The sequence below is a fragment of the Gallus gallus genome, chromosome 13 (genome assembly GCF_016699485.2).
Source record: "Gallus gallus isolate bGalGal1 chromosome 13, bGalGal1.mat.broiler.GRCg7b, whole genome shotgun sequence".
Lineage (NCBI taxonomy): Eukaryota > Metazoa > Chordata > Aves > Galliformes > Phasianidae > Gallus > Gallus gallus.
The window spans coordinates 6,874,244-6,893,937 of record NC_052544.1 but is presented as its reverse complement, the minus strand read 5'-3'; the positions used below and the strand labels follow the sequence as shown (position 1 = coordinate 6,893,937).

The window sequence follows — 19,694 nt, the reverse complement described above, 5'->3', positions numbered from 1 at the left end:
AGTGTACATGAGAATATTCTAACAGTGAATAAAGAACAAAAAATCCTCAGGGGTGCAGGAACTCAGAAGCCTTAAAAAACAGATATGTTTAGAAAGCTCTGTATACAATGTACCTATTAATACACTTCTATTCTGCACTACAGCAATATATTCTGTATCAGAAAATGGCTTTCTACAGTTGACATCAGTTCATTAACAGTTCTTTACAGAGCAGACACAAGAGTATTAGTCCGTGCTTGAAATAAATTAAAACCACTGGATAAAAGTGCTCTATTCAGGACCAATAAGCAGCAAACAAAGGTAAGCAAGTTCAATTCCAGCTGTACTAGAAGTTAAGATTCACAAGACTACAACATTCCATCTTGATTTTAAGATTGGAAAGGAATTTGTTTACTCACAAGGTATCATTGGGGGCCGATCAAGCAGTCATGACTATAAATGAGCATCCCAATGTCCTGAAATCATCAGGAAAACATTCAGGTCAGTGATGGGCAAATGTAAGGCTTCCTCTAAGAGATCCATTTAAAGGTGGGGTAATCTGCTGGTGAGGCCTCACCTGCAGTACTGTGCCCAGATGTGGGATCCTCAGTACAGGAGAGACGTTGATCTACTGGAGTGCGTCCAGAGGAGGGCCACAAAAATGATCCAAGGGATGGAACAGCTTCCCTACAGGGACAGGCTGAGAGCTGGGGCTGTGCAGCCCGGAGAAGAGAAGGCTCTGGGGAGACCTGAGAGCAGCCTGTGAGTATCTAAGAGGGCTGTAAGAAAGAAGGAAACAGGCTCTTTACAAGGCTCTGTTGTGACAGGACAAGAAGAAATGGTTTCAAAGTAAAAGAGGGGAGATTTAGACTGGATATAAGAAAAAAATATATGATAAGGATAGTGAAGTACTGAAGCAGGTTGCCCAGAGAGCTGGTGGAAACCCTGTTCTTGGAGACCTTCAAGGTCAGGACGGACCAAGCTCTGAGCACCTGATGGAGCAGTAGGTGTCCCTGTTCACTGCAGGGGAGTTGGACTAGATGACTTTTAAAGGTCTCTTCCAACTCAAGCAATTCTGTGATGATCTCAAAACATCTCCCATGACACCCTAACAAGGAAAAAAATTTTCCAGAGACACCAGGTTGTAATGTAAAGCTGCTCTCATTTTAGTACTAAAAAGAGAAGGCAGAACTGGATTTTGTTACGTATTTCCACAGGCAGTTTGGTCACCAAGATTATTCAAAAGTCATGTAATCCACAGTAGTCTCTAAGGCACTCTGCTAATAAGAGATTAATGAAGACCACATTCAGTATTTGAGCCCTTCTGCTTTCTGGCCACACTACTCACATTGCCCTGAGGGCTGAAGAGGTGGAAAAGGTCTTTGTGCAGTTGCAGTGAAATCCTGGACCTAGTGATTTTGCTCTGGTATTGAAGGACAGTGGGCCCTCTAGGTCATTCACATCACTAGAACAGCACAGAATAAATAAGACTTCAACCTGAGTCCAATCTGAGTACTTGCTACTGAATGTACTTTCTTTGATACATCAGGTTCCAGGAGAGCAAAAACATCATGTGAAAATAGCATCCAAATAATAGAATATGGGAAGTTCCTGAGATTTGGGAGTCTCTCTGAGATCCTTTCTGATACGATGTCCTACGCTGACAAAACCCACAGAACCTGTTAGGCAGACAGTACTCAAGTCAGATCAACTCTTTTCCGTGATTTAAAACACAAAAAAAACCCACTTCTGAAGCCTTAGAGAATGTTGGCGAACTGTTTTCCTCAGTCACTGCTCATACTGTTCTGCTTACATCTCTAGGTAATTAAATAAAAACTTGATAGATTGAGGTCAATAAATACTAATCTGTAGTGACACCAAACTAAGTCATCCTTACTTAAGCTGTTATTAATACAAATGTTTTCCTAGACCGAAACATGGATTTATCTGTCTCGGAGGAATTCCAAGCAGGGTGCTTATTTCTGCATAGTGCAGCACGTCCCACTCCAAGGCTCAGTTCACACCTACGTGAAGGGGCTCCACAAGAGCTGCTGGACAACTTCTTCAGCTGTTGAGCAGAATCGTAGCAAAAGTGGCTCTTGCATTAGAAAGGTTAAATTGGAAAAAAAAAAATATCCTGCCTTCCTTTCCTGTGAGATGCCAATGAACATAAATTAAGACAGAACATTCATAGACGTTATTCTGTGATTTTATTAAAGCCAAAACATTAGTCTTGCAAATTATTTTTCTTAATTTTAATACTTTTGACTGGAGTGTTTTAGGTTTGGGTCTAAACTACATCCTTGCTCCCACAGCACCTTCCCTGACAATATTTTCTACAGAATAAATAAACAAAGTTTATTGTGGATTAAGTTTTGTTTGGTGGAGAAAACAATTTTCCACTGATAAACAGTTTCAACAGAAATGAACCAAAATTCCATTATCTATAATGTAGACCCAATGGAAGAGAGGTGGGGAAAAAAAAAAGGCATGATATTCAACAAAGTCATTTCTTCCCTAAAGATTGCACAAAGACCAATTAGTTAAAACATAACACTTACCCAGGACACTATCCCTGGAATATCCGTGGGCATTTATTCACATTATATCATTTCTATCATAGAGCTGAGCTGTCTGTCACTTGCTAAAGCACTGCACGAGTCCCCATGCACCAGAGCTGTGCACTGTCTGCAGTCCAAAACCACACGTGGCCTCCAGGAGCAGAGTGCACATGTAGAGGATCACGGCACCTTTCCCAGTACTGCCCAAGATGTGGGTAGAAAGCAGTAAGGACTATTGAGAGGCTTTTGGAAAGAGCTCAAAGTGACTAAAGAAAGTGTGGTGAACCTGGCAGCAACGTGATCTGGTTATTCTAAGGATAAAAAAAGGAGGTGCAGATATTCACATAAAATAGTAAGAATTATGACAGACCTCAAAGAATGTTTATAGCCTGACTTATATGACCAAAGACCTCCTGACTCACACTCCCTGCAGCAGGGTGAGGGCTCCGCTAAGGATGACAAGTGGCTGCTGGTGGGGGCACGAGGGGCACACAGCCACAGCTCTGACACTGCTGGGCAGGAGACAGCCCTGGCTGCTGCAGTCCCCTTGCCCCGAGTGTGCCTGAAAGCTTCCTCTTGCTTGGAAGGTGACTGGGGTGTCCAGTCCTGCAAAACCAATTGGTTCTTGTGTCCTTCAGTTGCTGGATATCACAACTGATTTTTCTCCTTGTTCATTAAATTGAAAACAAAAAGCAGACTCCGCTTTTAACATGTTGAGTTATGGCAGATGCATATTGCTGTGGCTTTTATAACAAGCCTGTGGCCATCACCTGCTATCACCCACTCAAGGCCATGACAGGCAATTTCTCAGCATTTCTCACTTCTGTACAATGTGGTTTTCAAAAACTCATTCTCATGTTTTCAAACAGCATTCATGGTACTTTTTTCTAAAACATGAAAACTCTTTAATCCCTCCAAAAACCTGAACTCTCTCTACACAACTACTTCATCCTTCTCTTCTTCCGCATTAAAATAATAATAATAGAAATATTTCTACATGTGGTTGAACTATACAAATCACTACTTTATAACGTTTTTGTCAACTGTCAAATACGTTATTCATGATCAGATTTTTGTTACTGCTGAACCAGCACGAGAAATAGCAGAATAAGGCGCACTGAGTAGTTTTACCATGCCTTTTATTTTTATAAAATGAAATGAAATGACCTAGGAGTGCATTATTTCTTTATCCAATATACTGTGCTCATTTTAGGGCCAGAGTACTGTTGTTACAAAGTGCTTTCATAGCTGCATTGCCACGAGCAGCCTTGAAGAACAGCATACATCTCCCGGTGGCTATTCTGAAAGTAGAAGACTGTTCCAGAGTTCTGTGCCATCCATATAGCAAATGATTGTCCCATGCCTAAATCTCACGGTGCTTTTTGGTTGCACTATTCACAGTCAGAACTCTATTTTAGTAAAAAATTTACTGACGTCTTTACAAAAATATGACAGTACATAATATCAAAATAAGTTAATTATGTTTAGATCTTAAACAGCTCTTATTATCTTACTGTTTAATATCCACTTGCAATTGAGACTATTAACATGGTTTTAATAGTATGCACTTATCACATGATGAGAGGTTTATGTCCAGTTTAGAACGGACAGCTGCAGAAAGAACAATTTACCACTCTACCATTATTTAACTGTAAGAATATTTTCCATGAAGAGAGCAAGAGGAGTCCTTAGCTTTTTATGGCACGTATGGAGAGTATACGTATGCATGTAGAGATGGGGGAAAAAAAATCACTAATTTATTTAAGCTGTCGTTATCTTTCACAGTTGCTACAACACACATCTGCTACTAGAAACTACATCCTACCACACCTATATACAACCAAAGAGCTTTTCTCCATCAGCACTACGCAACCTGTTTTAACCTGTATCAGTCCTCCTTCCTACTAGTTCCACCACCTCACAGCAAGCTCTAAGTGGGAGACAGGTCCCAATTTTACATGAAATATGAGGACATCACTTACAAATCCCAAGACAATAAGACAGTGCCAGTCTAACTTGTTCATGCAAAAGGAGAATAGTCTGTGAAAGGCACACAGTGATCAGTTCCAAACACAGACGTTTGCAATAAGTCAGTATTGACTCTGTTATGTAACCACACGTACACATCCTGGATGATGTGCAAATCACCACTTGTCTCATGATATGGTATCCTTTAAGGGCTCGTTTCTACCTTTTGACTTCTAAATGTTTTTATTAAAATACTTATGATTTCCCTGTCATATATAAACATTTCACTTACCTTACTGACACACTTTGGTTAATCTGTTTTTTCACTATACGTCAATTAAGTGCCTATAATGCACGGCTTATTGATCACAATGCCAGTTGCTTGCTGGGACCCAGTCTTTCCGGTCAATAACAGCTGGTGCACTTAAGTAATAAAATGATGCTAGGGTTGTATTTTGTACTTCATGTGCCAGCTGAGCACACAGATTAATTAACCTCATGAAAAAGTAATTAAGAAGAAGATGTAGTGCAAAAAAGAGATGTTTCCAGTCGAAACAGTTGCACAAGCAAGTATGTCGAGAAGCCTCTAAAACACCTCATCATGCTACAGCTGGAATAACAATTGTAATTAAAATTCCCATATAGCTTTCCCAGGAATACTTATTAAAAAAATGTGGAGTTATCTGAGCTGAATAGATTCAGGAAAAGAGAGCTAAAAGAAAAAAAGAGTATCTAGAAAGAGCGAAGATATGAATGCAAAATACAGTTTACTGTTAAAAAAAAAAAAACAAAAAAACTGATTCGTTGTAGGACTCAGAAACATTTGTAAATTTTCAGTACACCAAGCCTAACTACTATTATTGCCATGACTGCAGGTTACAGTATGCAGGAGACAGAAGCATGTTCGAGGACACCATGAAGCGCTGATGGGTCCAAAGCTCAGCTCCAGGCCTGACATCCCACCACCGGTCTTGGGGGGGCTCCCATTCAGCCATCAGATCAGAGAGAGAGAGAAAAATTGGTTTTAAATAAATAGACCAAGTAAAGCTGATGGATTTTATGACCAACATTTTCTCACTGGAAATGCTTAGAGGAATTTCAGGACAGAATTAGCATTTTCTCTTGCTAAGAACAAAATTGTTTACTCCAGAAAAAGACTTGCATGACATAAGTGCAAGTGTCACTTTGTGGAAAGTTCAAGGAAACTTTACCTTAAATATCTTTTGTATCTTTCATTTGGCATCCATTTTGAAAGTTTCTTAACTGACTGCTTGATACTCTAGGATATACTTGTCATTCCACAGAAAGAGTCCTCATATCATAGTATCATAGAATGGCTTGGGTTGGAAGGGATCTCAAGTACCATCAAGTTTCAACCCTCCTGCCACAGGCAGGGCTGCCAGCCACTAGGTCAAGTACCAAATCAGATTGCCCTGGATCCCATTCAACCTGGCCTGAAACACCTTGAGGGATGGGGCATCCACAGCTTCTCTGGGCAGCCTGCGCCAGCACCTCACCACTCTTTCAGTAAAAAATCTCCTCCTGACAACCAATCTAAACTTCCCTTCTTTTAGTTTAAAACTATTCCCCCTCTACCCATGTAAAAAGTTGATTTCCCTCACGTTTAAAAGCTCAATTCAAATATTGCAAGGCTGCAATGAAGTCTCCCTGCAGCCTTCTCTTTTCCAGGCTGAACAAGCCCAGTTCCTTCAGCCTATCTTTGTAGGAAAGGCGCTCCAGCCCTTCGATCATCTTGGTGGCCCTCCTCTGGACCCTCTCTCTAAAAGCTCCACAACTGACCTGTGTTGGGTCCCCAGACCTGGACACAGTACTCCAGATGGGTCCTCATGAGGGCAGAATAAAGAGGGACAATCACCTCCCTGTCCCAGCTGGCCACTCCTCTTTGATGAAACCCAGGATAGCATTGGCCTTCTGAGCTGCAAGCCCACAGTGCTGGCTCATGTTAAGTTTTTCATCAACCAGGACCCTTAAGTCCTTCTCAGCAGGGCTACTCTCAAGGAGTTCTTCTCCCAGTTTGTATACATATCTGGGATTACCTCAACCCAAGCACAAAACGTTGCACTTTGCTCTTTTGAACTTCCTTAGGTTCACAAGGGCCCACCTTTCAAGGTCACTCTGGATGGCTCACTTCCACTGTATCAACTGCACCACTCAGCTTGGCGTTATCAGCAAACTTGCTGAGAGTGCAATCTCATCATCTATGTCACTGATAAGAGTACTGGACCTAAGATGGACTGCTGAGGGACACCGCTCATTACTGACCTCCACCTGAACACAGAGCTATCGACCATAACTCTCTGGCTACACTATATCTACCCTTTATCAGTGCTTTTGGAGTTGAACTTATCATAGTTTTATCATTAGCACCGTGATGTCTTAACGTTGCAGTTCATTACTAACAAAAGCCAGTTCTACTAAATAACTGACATTCTAATTTAATAAAAATATGTGTTTCTTTTCCTTTCTACTCTAAATTAAATGACTATAACCTTTCTGATTATCGGATACTTTTTACATGTAAGCATATTTACAGTCAGTTCTCTGGGATTGGTAAACTTATTGGACACATTTTTCCGGCTTCTGTTTGGAAACACCTAAAATGTCTCCACATCCCTAACAACCTAATAGGAAAATAACTTCTGCTGCCACTGTCCTCTGCTTCTGTATTACCAAGCAGAAAGAATAAGGGTGGTACATTCTTTTTTCCAGGTTTGGGATGTAAGGAGAATGAAAATCCAGTATTTTTATGTTAATTCCTGGAGTCTTACTACTGTATAAATAAATAAAATAAAAAGCAGGCCAAATTCAGAAAAAATCTGTCAAAGTCCTGAGGATCACTAGCACTGCACAGTAGATTATTCAACTGTCCCACACGCTCAACTAACATTGGAGACTCGTTTGGCAGCGCTGCTCAGAAACTGCTCTGTCATCTGGAATAAGACAAAGAAAGACAGGTACAAAACACAGGATTTCTAAGCAGATCAGCTCGAATCCAAAATTTCCAAGCCAAAGAAAGACTTTTATGCAAACTAATTCTCAAGCACTTTTTAAGCATTCTAAGCAGTTTGCATTATAACATTTTACACTGAATTTTGTGAGAAGCATTCCTGCTCTAGGCTTCTCATTACTTCCTTGCAAGATTAGCAAAAATTGCAGTTGACTGCTAGAAGCTAAAAGCCAGCAATGAAGTTCTGCTTTAACTAAGAGAAAACAGTGATCACAGAGCTCAGGGGCTTCACTCAGTTTGCTAAATATGAAAAATTGTCAGAGATGCTTGTTAACATGGGCAGGTAATTATGGGAACTCATACATAAGTATAACTTTCAGACAAATTCTCACTTTGTGGGCTTACTAAAATGCTTTTAGGTACTACACGTACTAGTGAAGATGTGTAAAGACTGAGGGGTGGATGAGCATACGTTAATTCCATTCATCAGTTCAGAGATTTAACTGCCAGATATATCAAGGATCAGAAGCAGCAAATTTATTTTGTATATTCATCAGTAAATTCTTAAGTAACATAGATAGATTGCACTGTATCCTTGATTGAGGATTTTCTAATTGCTTCAACATTGTCTAGTTCCATTTATTCATCTCAACATGGCACAAGAACTCAATATTGAATCAGAGCAAGTTAGCCATATATTTTATCATGGTGTCTTCAATTGAACAAGCGATAAACGAAAATCTTCAAATGTAAATTCTCTGTGGCATTTATTTACTTGTAAGTGACTTTACATGCTCCTGTAATCACCTCTAATCCTGAGTCTTTTCCTCCACCTGGCATAACTTTGCTCAAGTCTTTCTTAAAATGAGGTAAACAAAACAGAATATGAAGTTCCATGAAAGATTAGAAGTATTAAACATAATAGGAAATGGCCACAAGTTGTACCAGAGGAGGTTTAGGTTAGATGTAAGGAAAAACTTTTTCTCTCAGAGAGTGGCCAGGTGCTGGAATGGCTGCCCAGGGAGGTGGTGGAGTTGCCGACCCTGGCAGTGTTCAACGGGCATCTGGATGAGGAGCTACGAGATACGGTTTAGTGGCCTGTGGTAGTAATGGTAATGGGAGGACAGTTAGACTAGATGATCTTACAGGTCCTTTCCAACCTTGAGATTCTGTGATGGTAATTTGAGTATACTGCAGTGACAGGTGTCACCAGACCGTGCAGTTACACGAAGTATTACTAGTTCATTTTCAATTGTAATTAATGTATTTAGAAATTTAATTGATTCTGCTAGTCCTTTGGTTTTCTTTGTTTTTTTTTTTTAAGTGAAGTGTTCCCTGGAAAACCCCCAAAACCACCACCGTTTGCACAAGACTAAAAAGAAAAAGAAGAAAAAGAAAAAAAAAGAGTCACAAGCAAATTCATGTTTCTTGTTTAGTTTGCTGGGTGATCTCAGTATCACTGACTTGCCTCCCTTGGGAATACTCTATCCCAGTTGATATTCAGACTTGTGCTGTTCATGGTCTCCCGCCCAGTTCAGCCTATCCAAAAAGTACATTTTCCCCAACCACTGGCACACCTGCAGCTGCTATGAATGAGCCCCAACAAGGCTCCTTGCAGAAATGACCTACACAGGAATGCAAATTGCTATCTACTTCAGAAATAAGAGCTTTTTAGTACATAGAAAATTGGGAAGATCTAGGTCCAAAGTGCCTGACACCTTTTCCTAACACAGAATTTTAAATCTTATTTTTTTATTATTATTAATATTATTATTTGTCATTTGCTGCAGAAGTGATTGATTTTGGGAAAAAGAAATAATTCAGAAGACTCTGCAATGATAAGCCACTACATTTTACTCCTGTGAAGTGATTGCAGGTGTTTTTTTTTTTTATTTTGATTTTCTTGATTTAAAGTGGCAGGGTTACCAGCTCAGTGTGCCATTCAGCATCAAATACACTGGAAAACTCTCACTTGTTCATTTTTTGTTGTACACGAACCACTGAGCTGACATAAGACATTCAAAACTGCAGACTGCTTTTAAAAATCTCAGCGCAGCTTTCAAAGTTCAGATGAGTCGAGACAGAGCAAAAATCAGAACTCCAAAGTTTCTTCCCCCGCGACATGTCTCATAGCTACCAATAGAATCACAACATCTATACAACAAATTGTACAGTTGCAAAATGAATTATTTTGCAAAGGGATAAAATCCACCTGCTCTTCTCCTAGCTGGAATTTTCCAACCTACGTTTGCACATTCTGCAAAACCTGATCTCCTATTTTAAACAGGTAAAGATAGCATTCACTGCCTAGATGGATTTGCTCAAATACTCCAAGTACTGAAAAGAATATACAGTTTCCAACTACAATCCAGATAGAAGTACAGCCATCTGGACACTATTTTCCACCAGTAAGATGCAGGACATTACAGATCACGCACTAAACCACAAGTCAGAATGTTTCTATCTGCTTCCTGGTGCTGTCTCACATATGACCTTGGGAAGATCATGATCCTTCTGGAATTTATGGGATTACCCATTGTGATGATTTTTATCCTTTTTACATACATTGACTACTGAAATCACGGCCTGCCTTATTACATGTTCATGGCAGTGAAAATCCCCAATATAGTACCAAAATTATCATCGTTCTTGGAGTTTCTATAATACATAAGCACACTAAGAATAATTTGAGTCTCCCAAATCATGCAAGTCAGTGTCAGCAGACATTCTATCTAGTTAAAGACAATGTCAGGAGTCTTTTCATCCCACTTACTCCGCAATTGGTGAACATTCATCCACCTCACTGTGGGTAGAAACACCTCTCACTTTCAGAAGATAGGATATTTTTATGCACATCCTTATATGCAGCTGTTATTAAGAATGCAGTCACATCATTTTTTATTCTAATAGTGGGAGTACATAATCAGTTCAAGTGCTGCACTAGTAAGGAGAATTCAAGATAAATTATAAGTCATAGATAATTACTATTAATAGAAAATGTGCCTCAAGGGGAATGGAGTTATTAGATAAACATCACTGCAGTGCTTAGTAGCTCAGGAGTGGATAAAAGAAAGGAGAAGGAGTTGCTTTGGGATTCCTCCACCCTGTAGTAGTTGAAGGGATTTTTTTTAGAATCCTTTCTGTTCCTTGCCATGATAGATCACAAATTTAGATGTCATTTTAGAAAAAGCTTGAGAAACTAGGGAATGGTGCTGTTGTGAAACAGTGAGATATTTGGTGTTGTTGCAGGAGACATAATAGCTCCTCTGTCAAAGCAAAGCTCACTCTTACTCTCATACACCTCTCTGCCTCAACCAGTAGTGGTCAAATCCCCTTGTTGGGTTACTGCTGAAAACAGGAATTAGTAATCACAAGCAATTTGTGTGTACATGACATGTCTGCCAGTTCATACAGAACTGACTAACTGACCATTGGTTTGTTAAGTTTTATGCACTGATCAGGAAGAAAGCTTTCCAAATCTGCCCTCCTTCCTCTCATTTCTATTTCTATTGAAAAGCTAGCACTTTCCTAATGGCAGATACTTGACTCCATGCTATAACCTCTGACCAACTCACATTTCCTCTGAACGTTTGGTAGCTGATTTCCTCTGACAGTGCTTGAGGAAGGATTACCTTCAAAGTTCGATGAAGCAAAGCCCCACCAAGCCAGTCTGCTCTCAACCTCTAAGTGGCTGGCTGCTCTAGCACACTTGGGGCACACCTAAATTGTGAGCAGAGGTCAGAAGAGCAATGATTTTGAGGGCCTGAAAAATAAATCAATATCCTCCTAACACACACCCTGAAGCATCTCAGTGCTAACAAAGAACAGATTATTAACCTGACATCAAAAGGTTTTGAAATGAATGTCTCCATTATATTGTCCAAACTATAAAAAATTGGTTTTAAACCATTTAATAGAAAGCAATTGGGAAGAGATCACAGCAATATTTCTTTTCTTCCATTCAACACGTCTGTCGTTATTACGAATCCTTCCCCACCTTTTGTAACTAAACAAAAATAATATTTTCCCCATCTTTTTTTTTTTTTTTTTTTTTTAAAGATCGACCTTGCATCGCTTTGTTTGCTTGTTCAGTTGGAGCAGATAGTACAGGATTATATATAAAACTTCTATTCTTAAAATAAGGTCTTCTTAAGTTCTGTTCTTAAAATACTTCCAATATTTCTGGCAATGACATCACACTATGATAATTACTTGATAAATTAGCCTGATTTCACACTGCTTTGCAGTCAAAGACTGCGAAGGAGAAATGTTATCTGGCATTTTCTGTTCTGCATGTCCACAGGCAATGTAAGGATATTGAACATTTTTCACAGAAGGCATCCTCGGCTTACAACTATTTCACATTTCACAGAAGGCTGATGTATGACCAATTTACAATCTCAGTTCTGCGTGATTTTTGTAAAAGCAGAAGATTGGGTAATGGTAGGAAACAGAGGCATCCAGGAAAAGTAGCATTACCAGTGTTCCTGCTTGGAAAAATGAAGCTGTTACTTATAACACTGCTGATCTGCAGATCACACACAGTGATGCAATAGGCGATCAAGAACAGCTATCTTCCACATCCTCACCCTCCCGTTAAAATATAAGAGCAAGGATACAAGGTTTCCCTGAATCTCGAGTAATTACATTACAAGTAGTCTCCTTTTCTTCATAAACTTTTCACACTTTCTTCCCACTTCATTTCCAAAGCTGAACAGAGCGTTCAACCAAATCAGCAGGGGCAGCTGAGCCCTGTGGGACATGGGGACATGCAGGGTGGGCCACTCAGGCAGTAGGGACATCAGCTTGCATAATCACTCTTTTCTCAGTGCTTTGTAAGAGAAAACAGTCCCCAGGGAATTAGACCATAACTTACAATCCATATAACTGTCATTTCTTATGACACCCCAGATGGGGGTGTTTTGCTTTTTGTTTGTTTGTTTTTAAATCAATGCATCTACACCAGCTCACTGACATGCAACTCCCCCTTTTGTACCAAACAGCAGTGCCAAGTCTGGCACTGTTTGATCACACTCTGTGCAAAGACATCTCAGGAGGGACATCTGTGAGCCCGCACAGAGGCAGGGCTGCAGCTCCCCTGCCAGCTGGCCGAGGGCAGCGGATGTCAGCTGCAGAACAGCTGCTCTTCCACCTGCAGAAGTCATGGTGGCAAGCTGCTGTCAGAGCAGTGGGAGAAGATACAAATGTATATTTTCTAATTATGCAATTGCACTCTCCTGCCTATTTTCCATTTGGGAAAGCTGCGCAAATTGGCACAACTAGAAGTTGTATTACAGAAACAAACTAGGAATCACAAACTATTCACTGTGATGACAAGAGTTACGATGTATAGCAATGATGAAAAGGAACTTGAACTGTAACACATAAGAAACAAAGTGAAGAAACTTTTAAAGGCTAGATTCAATAATACTTAAAGATTTTCCCTTTTTATAAAGTGCAGCAGTCAGAAGTGACATGATTTTGTCTCTGAGGTACTTCACATAAGACATCGTTCATGAATTGAGGAACTTATGGCAGTTCTGTTTCCTCGCGCTATGCCAGAGTGGCCCCAAGATGTACACCTGTGCGTTCACTTCATGGGCAACAAGAAACCTGGGCAGAACCTTCACGGGGCTCTGCGCAGTTCTGCACTTTGATCTCCATAGCTTGAGCTCTGTGTCGATGTCAGTGAGGTACACAAAGAGCTACTCAATGGAACACATGGTGGTTGAGTTTGATCCCTGCAGAATAGGCATTCTCCACCAAAATGCAGGGTACTAAGAATGCCTTTACTGTAGTTTCAGACCCCAAAATAATTTTCTAGTGCAAATATAGAATGGTAAGATGTGAACTCAAGTGTAACTTCAACCAGACTTCTTGCTTGTAGCACTGCAGTCAGTATCACTGTCTGAATAGTAACTAAAACTCCTAGTTGGTCATGCCTAAAAAGCCTTCGTACGAAGCAAAATTCCACTTTGAAAAGAGCTATGCAGTAATATATTACCTACTTTATCCTATTATTATTTTAAAATAGAACAAAATCAAAACAGTCTTTAAATAAAAGATACTTTAAGAAAAGGAAAACTAGAAACTTGAGCAAATAAAATACAAAAAGAAAGCATACAGCTTCTTCTATCAGTGTCCTGCCAATGGTTAGTAGGCCAAAGCCTGAACAATGCACTCATGTAGGGAGTGGAAGGATTTGAGTTTAAAAAGTGGGGTGTAAGTCATTTGATAAGGGTGGAATGTTTCTGAATGAGCTCCCTTTGAATCAGGGGGTGTCTGCAGACAAAGATATCTTTGAAACTGAGCTTGCCAAGAGCTCTCATAACCAGTTTTTCAGGCTTCCAGTACTGGTGTTTGGAGCAGTATTTCCAATGGAGGAGAGCTGACAATTAAGCACTATCATTAAGACCAAAATACTAAACTTTTCTTCCAGGAAAAACAAGCAGTGTAACAAAAATAGTTACAAATATTCAGGATTGTTTTGCTGTTGTTCTATGTTTGTTTTGTTGGCATTCTTAAAGAAGAGAATCTCTTCCAAAACTCATGTTTGAAAAAGTGTCCTTACAAGGCGGACTAAAATTAGAATGAATAGAACTAGAATAAACACTATTTCATTTTGGTTTTCATCTGTTATTATTTTCAGCTTTCCATTTAACTGTGAATGATCATGAAGAAAATTTGTTTCTCTTACTAATGATACAGTCCTCTTTCATGTGGGATTGCTCAGATTGAAGCACACTAATGAGGCTTTCAGAGCTGAGCTCCCGTTTCCTACTTAGAGCAGAAAGCACAGATATGCTATTCATGGAAGCAAGGGAGAAGAAGCAGCTTCAGGAATGAACCCACAGGATGTCCAGGATAAGATTCTCAGAATGCACCACTGATTTATGAAGGGAGAATGCCGGGTTGGAGGAAGGAGCCTGAGCTACCTGCATCCAGCAGTACCTAATTAGTAGTCCCTTAAATACATGCACGTCTCCCTGGTTTGTACACAAGGCAGACAATGAGCAGTACATGTCCACACTACAAAAACTAGTTCCAAGCCCAGTACTTGTGACAGGCCAAGAAACAGAGATGCACCATGAATGACTAAGAAAGGCTGCAGGGGTTCATTTGTATAGGGTTCACTTTCCTTAATAGTTGTGCAACTGGTAAAAAAAGAAGCAAGCGTCTTCCATGTCTGAAAGCAAGCAGCAGCTCTTACAGGCTGTTCATACATATGACGCTTCTTTTACTAAATATTCTCAAAACACAGTTTTCTTGCTAATAAATAGAGTAGACATGAAAACATTCCTGGAGCTTGGGAAGGGGCAAGAGTGGTTCTTGCATTTGTGTCTTCAATTTACTTCTACTGGCTGAGCCCTTCTGAGACTATAAGCTCCTGGTACTTGTACTTGCTCCTGTACCTGCAGAAGCTTAGCATGTAAGTGGTTGTTTAAACTGCTAAACCTGTTTTAAAGCAGGTGAGTTGGAAGTTTGAAAAATCACATCCTGAAAAATATCATATAACAATAAAAAGAGCTCTCAAAACAGTAAGGTCAGATTTATTAATGCACAACAGGGCCTTGGTCAAAGCAAACTAAAAGCTAGAAATATAATATCTTGTTTTCAGTAGCATCTTGCGCCAAAAAGAGTAGACATGTTAATGACAAGAGCAAAAGCAAGATATAACTGAAAATTATAGAAGAAACAACTTCTCAGCTATTTGCACATTAGAAATGCATTTAAACACTCAGAATATGTGGAGTGATTAGAAATCAAGTCTACAGTTACAGAAAATATTTGAAATATCTGAAATTTACTCAGAAAAAAAGACATTACAAGGATATAGTCCTAAAAAAGAAAAAAAAAAAAAAACCAAACCTCTGCAAATATTAGCAAGAGGGCAGAAAAAAAGTATGAATACCAAACATCACTCCAAAGCTTTGAGAAGGTGATTTCAAAGGAAACAAGTAGATAAATGGATGACAACATACATATTAATGAGCCTGAAGCAGTTCTCAATTACAGTTCATTATCATTAACCATTTGAAAAGTAAAATCCAGATAAACAACTCAGCCTACTCTAGGCAGGAGTTGAAAATTGCCTGGCAAGAGATGCTTCCCTCTCAGGAATTCTGAGTAAAGGCAATGAGCCTCTGAATGTAGCACTTAGGATTCAATTCAGATAATGTAAAAGACTTGGGAAAAGGGGAATTGAGCTGCATTATCCAGAAGGACAAAAAGTAAGACCCAAAGTCAACATGCTATTCACACTGTTATGAAGCCTCCATTAAATACAACTACCCGTGCTGTCTGCATCTGATCTTAGCATTTCTCCCTGACCTCTCTCCCTTCATTTAAGCTTATCTCACGCCTAGCCCTGTACATTCTGCAGTAATGCCCCATCAGCAGGTTTCAGGGGCTGCTGATTGGTTTTTTGGTGCTCACTACAATAGAAACCTTCCCCGAAGAGTGCTGACTAAATGCAATTCCCATGACTGCATACATGCTGGGCATCCATTCACAGCATACACTGTATACGTTCAATGTCAGGATTTCTTGCCTTCAAAGGACAACATGAGTCACCTGCCTTGTTTTAGATCCTAAACTGAGTTTTGGAAGGAACAAGGGTAGCACAAGGAGACAGGATTTGGAAACTGAACAAGCAAACCAAAGCCGGTTGAGGAATTTTGGTAGGCAAAGACTCAGACTCACTGTACAGAACGCAGTGCACAGTGCAGGAGTTCTGGAAACTGTCCTTACCCTCCCAGAGGCTGTGTCTGACTCCCATGAAGCCTAGGCCTTCCCTCAGCATTTAGATGTTGGGGGAGGCATTTAGAAATCCATAACATGCAAAGAGATAAAGGGTGACCCCACAGAACCATGCATAAGAGTGGAGCATTGGTTGCTTTGCAGCTTCTCATCTATGCCATTTACCAAGAGGCAGGTTTTTCTATGGAGAGCATGGCATCCAGCATTTAATTCACATACGAGATGAAGCACCAGAGGCAAGGTGCCAGAGCAGGTGCTGGGCACCCAGAGGCACTCCCAGGGCATAACCTCAGAGCCAGCTCCCATGCTGATGAAGGGCTGCGGCCACGTGCTGGGGGGTTGTCCTCCTGTAGGGCTTCATGCCCAGTGAATGCTGCAGACCCCCCATAGGGCACCAGGCCCAGCTGCAGGGAGCCAAAGGACCCCGGTGTGGTGTGGGCAGCACCTCTGTGCTCCAAACTCCCGCTTTATCTACTCCAAGACTTCGTCTGTATTCATCCATTTTTCATCTCTATTCTAAACCTATTTCATCAGTATTCAAAAACAGCCTCATCTAGTTGAAAGCTTCTTCAGCAGCCAATTTATAAGCTCTTTTCCATCAGCTCATCTCTCAGACCACTCAAAGGTGGGACTCATGACTAAACTACACTTTCAGTTAGAACAAATGTATTTGTATGCTCTGTCTGTCCCCACCATCAAGAAAACAACTGGAGAAAGACAGGCAGAGAAACACTGCAATCGTTTCATATTAGAGCAAGACAGAGATTCAATAGTGGGTTTTTTTTTTCCTTCTTGTTCATTCCTATCTTCTCTTATTTTTCTAATTTTCAGACTTTTAACATTTGGCAAGTGTATGCACTCTTGGTATTTTCATCTTCTGATGTTACAAAGTCTGCTGCTTCCAGAGTTCCATCTCATCCAAAGTAGGCAGCCATTTTGCAAACCTCCACATTTTTAATAGACTTTTCTAATTGGAGCTTGAAACAAGTCACAACCTGCCACTGGGTCAGCAGTAAATTACTCCCTTGATGTCAGAAATGTTCATTATAACTTCTCTAGAGTAAGCTGCTTTAGGCTTTTATCACCATCACGCATCTAGTACACAGGCAATAAAGTATTTTCCTAACACCAGAAGATTATAATTTCCATGAAGACTATTTGTTAATAGAAAGGTTAGGAAAAAGCTAGGAGTTTGCTCATACTGCCAGAAAGATAGTTAGAAAATACAGTTGTTTCGTGCTAGTTGGGTGTGTTGAGTGACACTGCATGATGAAATCAGCAGAAGGAATTGTTCAGAATTTCTATTTCCTTAAACAGCACGATGCATTTCTTGCTCTCTGCAGTGAAATTAGGTGATCAATCTGTTCTGTACAGTATGGTTGTTTCATACTGATTTTGTTTTTAATCTTTTCCTCCCAAAGCAGGTGCTGTCTGGTCCTCATCAGAATTTCAATGCATAATACTACAGCCCGGGACACCAATCCAGAACTGCAAAAACTTCTCCCTAATGAAATAAGCAGAACAATTGCTCAGTTCAATGGAAATACTTCCAAGTACCTCTAAGTAAAAGAAATCTGATTCCTCACAACTTTAATAATGAAAACGTCCATCTGTGCAACACCTATGTTAGGTCACTGAAATGTAGGAATTTTATCCTGATATTAAGTATACTTGATGAGTTAGAAAATATCTTTTCAAGAAATAATTACACAGCAGCTCCTCTGATTCTACTTTTCAATTCCATGTTGGAAGATGGTGGGATGCTTTCCCACAAGAATTATTGTTTTTCAAAGCAATTATTATTACTTTTAAATGTATGTGATTCTCTACAGGTGTTGGGAAAGCAGAGCAGACATAATTAATCCGGACAAATCTCCCAGTGTTGAGACATTCACCTGTGCAGACATTCTTCAAACACTAAAACCAGACTCTGCTTATCATAAACTCTGGCTGAGAATGGCTCTGACAATTATGAGACCTATTAAAAATGATGCACTCATCTTTTAAAGTATGGCCCACACACATCAAGTCTAAAGGTGTTCAGGTAAGGAGTGAGAAGGAAGTTCAGAACTCAAACTTTCCCGAGCATAAATTTTTACACGGGGGTATTACCCGTGTAAATCAGTTTGTATTTGTTCATCACACTATTTTCTGCTTATTTATAGGAGACTTAGCAGCTTCACTGGCATCTCAAATATTTATGAAGTTTCTATTTCTCTTTATAAAACAAAAACCCAAATTTGATGTCTTTCTTCCTTCAGCTTTGAATAGAAAATTGATATTGATGCATCGTTATAGAGCATTTTCTGCCTTATTACTTAATATGCAACAATGTTGCATTATTTCATTTCAGAAAGATATCTCAAAGCAAAGTCTGTTAAAATAGCTTCTTGTGGACTACTAAACCACGTCTCCCCATTGATTTTCATAAGCATAAGCTGTCAAATTTATGTTAACATTTTTTAAGCAATGTTTTCGTGGGATATACTGCACATCTATCAGCTCACTGCATTGCTGTTGCAATAAAACATTGTTTCTAAACGCTTTGAAGTCATCAGCATCCATGAAAAAGAAGCATAATGAATGTATGAATGGGAGACCTCTCCAATCCAGAAGTTAATTTGCATGACATTATGACCTCGTTTGCATTGTAGAATATCAAAACATTCCTTTTAGAAAAGACAGGCATTTTGAATACCCAGGAAATGCAGTGTTGAGATCTTACTTAATAGGTTATTAGTTATATTTCAGCTTCCTCAATCTTTTCCAGATGGGTGTAAAATAAGAGAAAATAAATTCTTACGGTAGAAAGGGTGTACGCATACACATATATATATGTATAAATATCCAGGGGAACAATGTTAAAATGTATTAAGAAAAGAGCATTAAACTATTCCCAGTCCTCCCTGTTAATATTACACTACATTTTAGAATAATACACCCACTATCATTCTCTCTAAGAATTTATTTTCCCCAGGATAAAAATATTACCTGTATTTTCAGCTTCCTAAAGCACAGAATGTTGTTGTTATTATATTCATTAATGAACATAATGAAATAAGTTAGGAATCCGCTTAACTTGTTTTCATCTAACAGCACAAAATCTTCAGCATTTACATCTTGCTTTGAGGGAGTGATAATAGTTGGTAATGCTCTGTACTGATTTGAGCTGGGAGAAAATTTTTTTCATAGCTGTTCGTATGATGCTATGCTTTGAATTTGCAGTGAACACAATGTTGACAGCGCACCTGTATTTACGTTGTTCCTGAGCAGTACTTATACTGAGTCAAGGCTTCTTGTCAGCAGGGCTGGGGGTGCATGAGGAGTTGGAAGGGACACGGCCAAGGCAGCTGACCCAGACTGACCAAGGAGATATCCAACACCACATGGCATCATGCTCAGCAATAAAGGTGGGGGGAAAGAAGGAGGAAGAAGGGATGCTGGGAGTATCAGCATTC

General features: G+C 39.7%; 1 protein-coding gene across 2 annotated transcripts in view; it reads right to left on the bottom strand.

Moving 5' to 3' along the window:
- GABRB2 (gamma-aminobutyric acid type A receptor beta2 subunit) overlaps positions 1 to 19,694 on the bottom strand; it is a 335,870-nt gene that overhangs the window by 209,298 nt on the left and 106,878 nt on the right. The gene's annotated exons all lie outside the window — the stretch shown is intronic.